Here is a 9,465-nt window from a genome sequence, read left to right on the forward strand (position 1 = left end):
AACACTATAATACAAGTTTTAGAAAGGTTTCTACAATTTAAACTCTATATTTGTAATTTTTCTCTTTTGTTTCTTTAAAAGTTGAGTGATATTCACATGATCTCACTCATTTGTGGAATATAATGAACAACATAAACTGATGAACAAAAATAGAACCAGATTCGTAGACACATCAAACAGACTGTCCAACCTATGAGGGAAGGAGGGATAAAAAAATCAACCAAAGGACTTGTATGCATGCATATGAGTATAACCAATAGACACAGACAGTGTGGGTGGGGTGGGGTGGGGGGAGTTGAGGGCATGTGCTAGTGGTGGGGCAGCCAGGGAGAGGTCAGTGGGGGAAAAAGGAGATTTATGTAACACTTTAAACAATAAAAAATTTAAAATTAAAAAAAAAAGGCTGAGTGATAAATATAACAATTTGGCTTATGCTTTTCTTGGCCAAAGTTATAAGATACTAGAGGCCCGATGCACAGCATTTGTGCAAGAATAGGCCTTCCTTCCACCAGCAGCTGCACCAGCTTTCCTCAGGCACCGAGACCCGGGCTTCCCTAGGGCCCCTGACAGGCACCCAGGGAAGGTCGTCTGGAAGGACATCCTGCCTAACTAGCACATTATGCTTTTGTGATTATAGATTTAATGGAATCCATACATTGATTGTAAAGCACAGGACAATTAAGAGGAAAAACAGACACATAAATGTTATCCCAGAATTGGTGTGCTTTTCATTTACCAGAATTGGTAAACAAGGTAGGTATTTACCAGAGTGGTTATAATCCCCTCTGCCTTATTATGATGAGAAACAGATTAGCTACATTTTCACTTTCCTCTCCTTTTCAGAATGTTTTCTAATTTTGAAGAAGACAAAACAGACATCTTAAGAGTCATACCATTGCCCCTAAAATGCTCACAAACAACCCTAGAATAATTACTTAAGCATCTTATTTACAAAACAAATGTAAAAAATGAGTTCATTAATATGGATAAAAGGAGTTAACATATTTCTCACTTCACTAGAATATTGACTTTCAAATAAATTTCCATTTTTTATATATTCCAGTGAAGGGGTTCTTGCCCCACTTCAAGACAGAACTCAAGATAGAGGAAAATGGGTTCAGAAGAAGAGGTTTACTGAAACAAGGCGGAGGGAAAGGAGAAAGAAAGGAAGCTTGCACATCGAAGGTGCACACACTAATGAAGAACATGGCTCCCCATCTGCGGGGGGCCAGGCTTATGGGGCTGGGTCCTTCCCACAGGTGCAGAATACATGTATTTGCTTACACGCTGCCCCTGTGAGCGGCCTTGCACAGGCGCACAGCTGGGCTCTTTGCTTTCCAGGTTCCTGCCAGTGGGCTCGTATGAAGAACCAGTGCAGGCACAGAGCCCAGCTCTTTGGGGAGGGTCTGAAGAGAAACTTTTAAACTGATCTAGAAGAGGCTTCAACAAGTAACTGAAGCGCATTTCTACCTTTGCACCACGGTGAAGATAGACCCTTCCAGTAAGAACACTAGACATTGTGCTGGGGGTATACAACCGTGGAGAGAAGGCGAGTGTTTTCCCAGTGTGTCAGCTCTAGATTGACATGAAACTTGACAGGTTCTCACACCATTTTATATTCTATTCTATAACCTTTCCAAGAGTAATGCTGGTATGCTCTGTTCTGTGAGTGTATTACTAATCACTAGTTTATGATACTCATTAAAAGTACAAGGTAAGGTGAAATTTTATCACAGATTAGAATCATGCTCAGAGAAAGCTAGTACAGGATATTAGTGAACAATTCCTGATTTTTATAATAAGTGTGTAAAATAAATTTCTCTTACCGTATTTTTTGGACCATAAGACGCACTTCCCCCGCCCCCCCCAGAAGTGGGGGGGGAAAGTCCCTGCATCTTATGATCTAAATATAGCCTACACATATACTTTAAAAAAAAGTTTTTTTACTTGCCCGGCTCTAAAATGGTTCTAAATGCTGCTGTTTACTTTACAGGGTTGATTACATGTGTTTATGACTGTGATGTTGGGTTTTAATGCACATAAAATATTTTAGGACACTATTTGTTTCAGAATCTTTTTTTCTTCATTTCCCTTCTCTAAAAACTGGTGCGTCTTATGGTCCAAAAAATACGGTAAATTCTAAAGCATGTATCAAACATTCGAATGCAAAACCCAAAACTTCATCTAGTTGAATATAATATTCAAATTTAGGTTGTGAAAATTTGATTCAAACTGTTCATGATAGCCCTAGCTGGTTTGGCTCAGTGGATAGAGCCTTGGCCTTCTGACTGAAGGGTCCTGGGTTTGATTACAGTCAAGTGAGAGGCATGGAGAGGGGAGCTGATCAAATCACTGATCCTCTTTCATCATTGATGTTTCTCTCTCTTTCTCCCTGTCCCTTTCTCTCTGAAATCAATAAAAATGTTTCAAAAAACCCAAACTGTTCAATAAATTTAATAATAATGATACATTTGGAAGCCCCTCCAACTAGACATGAGGATGTAATCATAAACCTGAAATGCTGACATTTCTTGAAATATCATGGATTTTTTAAAAACCATGAAAGTAAGACCAATCTTTAAAATAATATTTTCTCCAATAAAAGAACGCTATTATGGTTAATATATTAGAGGGTCAGAATAGGTGTGTAGATGACTATTTTAAAAATAATGAGAAAGGCTTATCGCCATGAGATTCTAGTATCCTGATTTTCTCTCAAGTGGGAGAGAGGCATATATCATTCTTCTGTATTATGACTAGCTTTAAACATAACTATTGCTATTTAAAGACACACCTCCCCTAACCCCAACCTCCCAATTAATTCTAGAATGTGTTTAATTCTAATCCATTCAAGTATGGTGCTTGAAAATGTGATGTGTTGGAGATGTGCATACTTTCAGATACCTCTGACGTAAGGAATATCATACATTCATTAATATAGTAAACTAGAGGCCTGGTGCACAAAATCCATGGAAGGGGCTCAGCCTTGGCAGCTGTGGCAGCTTGCCTTGGTCCTTGCAGCCCCGGCTTCATCCGGAAGGTCATCTGGAAAGTCATCCCTCTGTCTTGTCTAATTAGCATATTATGCTTTTATTATTATAGATTATCTATTAAGCTGCAATACTGACACACTACATTTTTAAAAGTTAAATTTATTGGGGTGACATTGATTAGTAAGATTATACAGGTTTAAAGTGTATATTTCTATGAGACATGATCTGTACTATACTGTGTTGTGTGCCCATCATTCACAGCAAATTATCTCTATTTTCATATTAATCGATAATTACTTCTTTTTGTTAATCCTTTGAAAACCATTGAGTGGAAGAGAGGGGGAGAGACAAAAAGAGAGAAACACTGATGTGAGAGAGATACAACCATTGGTTGCCTCCCACATTTGTCCTGAACAGGGCTTGTCCTTGAGCCAGTCCTTGACCAGAATTGAACCTGAGGGACAAAATTGTATCCACTGAGCCAAATGGGCTTGAAGGATAATTACTTTTTAATTTCATAATAAGTAGTAAAGAAAAGAAAGTGATTAAAATAGTGTTGTTATTTGAATTGTTTACTATAATTCTGACATGATGTATAATATCATAATACTGTTTTACAATCAAATAGTAAATAAGAAATGATCCTTTAAATAGATTTTCTAGAATGCATTCTCTATATTTCTTGTCTATCCTTATTAGATGAACCATTTTCATGGTACATTGGCAACATGACAAAAATGACAAAAATAATACTTTCTCCCTGCTAATGACAACTTTCATCTTGAGAAAGAACAAATACATAAACCAAAATTAGCATATTAAAAGAAGATGCAGGATGATAAATGACAGAAAAGGAGAAAGAGACAAGAACAATGTGGATGGGAAAACTGCAATTTAATATTATGCTCTAATACCTCACACATCAAATTGCAAACGTGAAGACACATATTAAAATGTCTTCATCCTAATATGAAATGACAAAGTAAAACACAACATCCAGCCTTACAGAAACAGCAATCTTACTCATTACATTACACTCATAATAGCTCTTGTATATTCCTGTTAGTTTTCAAAGTATTTTGTGTAAAAGATATTATGAATGGAATCAAGGTAAGCTAAAAATAGGCTAACTTTGAATGGCTGTATATCAGGGAAATCGAGAATTTAATTTATAATTCTCTTGACAAGTATATTTGTTTTAAATAACTTTTATTTTAGTATTCAATCTTTTATCCAACCTGTTAATTTCTTGTATAAATTGTTCATTTGATTTGCATACGTAGACTCTTTTTGCATCCAAGTACACATATTTCCTTTATTTTTATATAAGTTAAGTGAGTATAATGGCTTGGGTCAATTTCTGGGCTTTCTGTTCTGTTCCATTTATCTATATGCCTGTTCTTGTGACACTACTGCGATATTTTGAGCACAGTGGCTTTGTAGTATAACTTGGAATCTGATATTGTGATCTCTCCTACTTTGTTCGTCTTTCTCAAGATCGCTGCCACTATTCAGTCTTTACTGGTTCCATGTACATTTTTGGAGTATTTGATATAGATCTGTGAATATGCCATTAGTATTTTAATGGAGATTGTGTATATTTTATAATTGTTAGAATGGCAATTTTAGTATTATTAAAAATTGATCATTTTTATGCATTCTTTAATTTTTGTCAGACCATATAAAATAATATGTTCTACCCAACTGTGAATTAATAAAGACTTGATCAATCCCTTTTTTAAAAATGGATTTCATGCTTTTATATGAAATTTTTATTTCAAAAATGGACTTGAAATCTTCAAATCTAGTATTAGAGGCCTGGTATTAGAGGCCTGCATGAATTTGTGCATGGGTGGGGTCCTGCCAGCCTGGCCCAGGGAGGGGAAATGGGCAGTTGGCCAGCCTGCCTGCTGGTTGAACTTCTGGTAGAGGGGACAATTTGCATATTAACCTTTTATTATATAGAATATACACTGAGTAGCCAGATTATTATACATTCAGAGATCATAACAATTTGGCCACTCCGTGTATATACATGTATATAGTTGTATGTGTGTATATTCACCACAGATTCCAGTTCCACAATTTATCATTTCTTGTAGATTTTACTTTGTTTGGATTACTGATACAATTATTTCATAGCTATTTAAAACAGTTTTTATAGCCGAAACCGGTTTGGCTCAGTGGTAGAGCGTCAGTCTGCAGACTGAAAGGTCACAGGTTCAATTCCCGTCAGGGGCATGTACGTTGGTTGCAGGCACATCCCTGCTAGGGGGTGTGCAAGAGGCAGCTGGTGGATGTTTCTCTCTCATTGATGTTTCTGGCTCTCTATCTCTCTTCCTTCCTCTCTGTAAAAAATCAATAAAATATATGTTTTTTTTAAAAAAAGCTGTAGACCATAGGGAAGATACAGACTTTTAAAATAGTTTTTATATTATTTTTCATGTCAACCATTTCTGTTTGTTTGAATGTCTATGATAATCAGTCTTATACAGCTATAAGAAAATTGAATAAATAGAATGAGAACATAAATTATATGCATTACTATACCTGGTTAAATAAATATAATATCTGGGATTATGTACATTTTTATTTATTTATTTATTTGTTTGTTTGTTTGTTTATTATTTTTAAAATATATTTTATTGATTTTTTTACAGAGAGGAAGGGAGAGAGATAGAGAGCTAGAAACGTCGATGAGAGAGAAACATCGACCAGTTGCCTCTTGCACACCCCCTACCGGGGATATGCCTGCAACCAATGTACATGCCCCTGACTGGAATCGAACCTGAGACCTTTCAGTCCGTAGACCGACACTCTACCACTGAGCCAAACCGGTTTCGGTGGATTATGTACATTTTTTAAAAACTGAAAACATGTTATGCATATACCCCTATGCTTGCTACAAAAAAAATCATATCACATAATTGGAAAGCATGCTGCTACACTCAAAGATCTTGTCATTTAATTGAAGAAACAGTTATATAGTAATTCTTCTAACCCTCATTTAAGAAAAATATTAAAATGGTAAAAAAAAAAAAAAAAGAATTATTAGATTATGAGGCTGTAATCTTTGGACACTAATTGCATTTTTATGAGCAATAGATTAAATCAATTTTTTTATGTCTAAGAACAAGAAAATTGTATTTATATATAAAATATATTAAATCAGATTAACTGTTAATGATTTGTTCATTGTTAATAGTTAATTAATGATCAAATAATAGCCATTGTTTAGTTACTATGACAAAATGGTCACTAAATCCTTAGTTCATTAATCATTTTGCTAGGCATTCCACATACTATCCCCTATTTTGTCCTTAGACAAACATCAAACTGGAAATTATTATAACCATTTGAAAATAGAAAAACAGTTTCAAAGTAATTAAAGAACTTGACCTATTAATGTAGAGGCATGGTTTATATCTTGTTTTCTCAGAATCAAAATCCTGCTATAGAAAAACAGCAAAAAGTTGCACAATTAGATTTAAATTAAGGTTTGAAAAAATTTCTTAAAAGTTATTGTTCCCAGAGTTATATTCGAGATCCATCTCTTCTTTGCTGTCTTTGTGGCAAAGTATACAATTTCTTCACTGCTTCAGTTACCTTTATGTATTCAGTCCTATATCATCACTTTTGTTGGCCAACCACACATATCCAACTTTTATTTGTATCTCAACTTGGAGATGCCTATTACTTAATTGACCTTACCTGCTATTCTCCCAGCCTGCTCATTCTGTGTCAGTATATCATTCATAATTCTACCACCTACCAATTTTGCAAGGAAGAACCTCATGATATTAACACTTATTTCTCTTTGTCCACCATTTTCACTATGTTTAGTTGACTCCAACTTCTCCTTATTTTATTTATTAATCTTTCCCATCCTCTTTATGACAACAGCAAATACCCTAGTTTAGGTCATTAATACCTGTGGGCTAAATTATAACAACAACTGAATGTAATTCAGCCTACCATGAGTCCATACTGAATTCAGAATGAACTTTATAAAGCAAAAATCAGATTAAGTTATTCCGTGTGTTAAAAGCTTTCAAAAGCCCAAACTGGTTTGGCTCAGTTGATAGGGCATCGGCCTGTGGACTGAAGGGTCCCTGGTTTGATTCAGGTCAAGGGCGTGTACATTGGTGGCAGGCACATCCCCATAGGGGGGTGTGCAGGAGGCAGCTGGCCTATGTTTCTCTCTCATTGATGTTTCTAGCTCTCTATCCCTCTCTCTTCCTCTCTGTAAAAAATCAATAAAATATATTTTTAGAAAAGCTTTCAAAGGCTCTTCTTGCTCTTAATAAAAGTTCACTTTCCTACAAGATTTGCAAAAGTCCTCATTAACTGGTCTCTACTTTAAAGTTACTTCTTGTCCTGATTTAAATTCCATGCTCCAACTCTATTTTACTACATCTAAAATAGAAAATTGGCATGTTCTCTTTTCTCTTATATTTTTGGCATATGGCAATTTCTCTACCAGTGCCAGACTTTCCTGCATAACTCTTATTCATTTTATTTATTTCTTATTGCTACTATAAACATAATAAAACCTTAATGACTTAAGCACCACAACTGTATTATCTTACGGTTCTGCATGGCAGAAGTCTGAAATGGGTCTTGATGAACTATAATCATGTTGACCTAAATTTGTTTTGTTTGTGCCTTTGGAAATCATAAGCAAAACTTAACTTGTTTCTCAAAATTGAAGTGAGATAACTACTAACCATTTGATATAACCACTCACCACTATTATTTAAGAAAACTCTAATATTATAACGAGCCACTGCTCCTCACTACATGAGCTGCTTATAACAGTATCCCCTGATCTTCATTCTGTGTTTGCTTTGAGTGCTCCTGGTTTGCAAATCATCTTTTTATTGTGTACCTAATACATTTTTACTAATTACTAGAATGTACCAGGCCAATGAACTTAGTTGAATGGAGATTCCAACTTGCAGCTCTCTCTCTCTCTCATCTCTATTACTTTAATACTTTTTCTTTTATTCCGATTTGACTTAATATTATCACCTAGCTATAGAAATTTTATTCTAGTTTCTATAAAAATATTTAGTACAAAATATCATAAATAATTTTAGAGGGAAAACATGATGCAAACTTTAATTAAACTGAAAACAAAAATATGCCTTAGTTATTGGGGGGGGAAATTATGGTGAATTTGTGACTTTTTATTTTGTTCCTTATTAGAAAGGCTATTACCAACAAGACAAATAATGCAGCAAGTGTTGATAAGTTGTGGAGAAAAAGGAACCCTCATCCACTGCAGTGCAAATGTAAACTGCTAAAGCTACTATGGAAAACAGTAAGGAGGTTCCTTAAGACATTAAGAAAAAAATAATCATATAACCCAACAACCCCTCTTCTGGGCACCTACCTTAAATATTTAAAAACATGTACTCACAATGATATATGCATCTCTAGGCTGATTGCAACCTTATGGATGGTGGCCAAGATATGGAACCAACCAATGACATGGTTTAGAAGATGTGGTACATTTATGCAATAGAATACTATTTAGCCATAAGAAAAGATAAAACTTGCCATTTGTGATAACATGAATGCACCTTGGCAATATCATGTTAAGCAAAATAGGACAGAAAACAATAAGAAGCATATGATTTCACTTATATAGGTGTTATAAAATGGAAAGCAACAAATAAAAACTCAAGACACAGACAATAGTATGGTGGTTACCAGAGGGAATGGTAAAGGAGTAATAAAGGGTATAAGGGATCAAGGATAAGGTGACAGAAAGTTTGATTTTGGGTGGTGGACACACAAAGCAATATGCAGATGATGTATCATAGAATGTTACACTTAAAATCTATATAATTTCATTAACCATTGCCATCCCAACAAATTCAATTAAAAAAAAAAATTATGGAACAATTATGGTCAGTTTCTTTGAGTAGAAAACTCTGAGGCAGAGAGTAGGAGTTCATTTAGGAAATGAGCAAAGAAGGAAGCTGAGTCAGTCCGAGGAAGAAGTCAAGTTGCAATACACTTACATTGGAGTAGCTGAGCCATCTGTGCAGGGAGTGCTGAATGTGTGATGACATGTCCGAGCTGTTCAAAGACAAGATGAGAAAGTAGGTTATTTTTACTCAAGTGCTGAGCAATCACTGAATGAGACTAAGGGACAGGTTCATGACCTTTGGTGATGACCTTCAGCTGAGGTAATCATGAAACATTATGGAGGTCATCTCTGAAAAGGGTTGACAGCTGAGGGCTGGGTGGCAATAGCAATCACATTAACTGGGCTAATAAAGTATTTTGAAGAACAATGAAGGCATTGTTATCTCAAGACAATTACACTGCTAAAAAAAATATTTACTGCCTTAAATAAGTTAATCTAAATATTTAATAAACTATAAATTAAGTAAAACACAAGAATAACTTCATATAAAAAGGTTTCTTTTGAAAATTTGTCTGTTAATCATATTATTGGTCA

Source organism: Pipistrellus kuhlii, unplaced genomic scaffold (assembly GCF_014108245.1).
Source record: "Pipistrellus kuhlii isolate mPipKuh1 unplaced genomic scaffold, mPipKuh1.p scaffold_m20_p_36, whole genome shotgun sequence".
NCBI lineage: Eukaryota > Metazoa > Chordata > Mammalia > Chiroptera > Vespertilionidae > Pipistrellus > Pipistrellus kuhlii.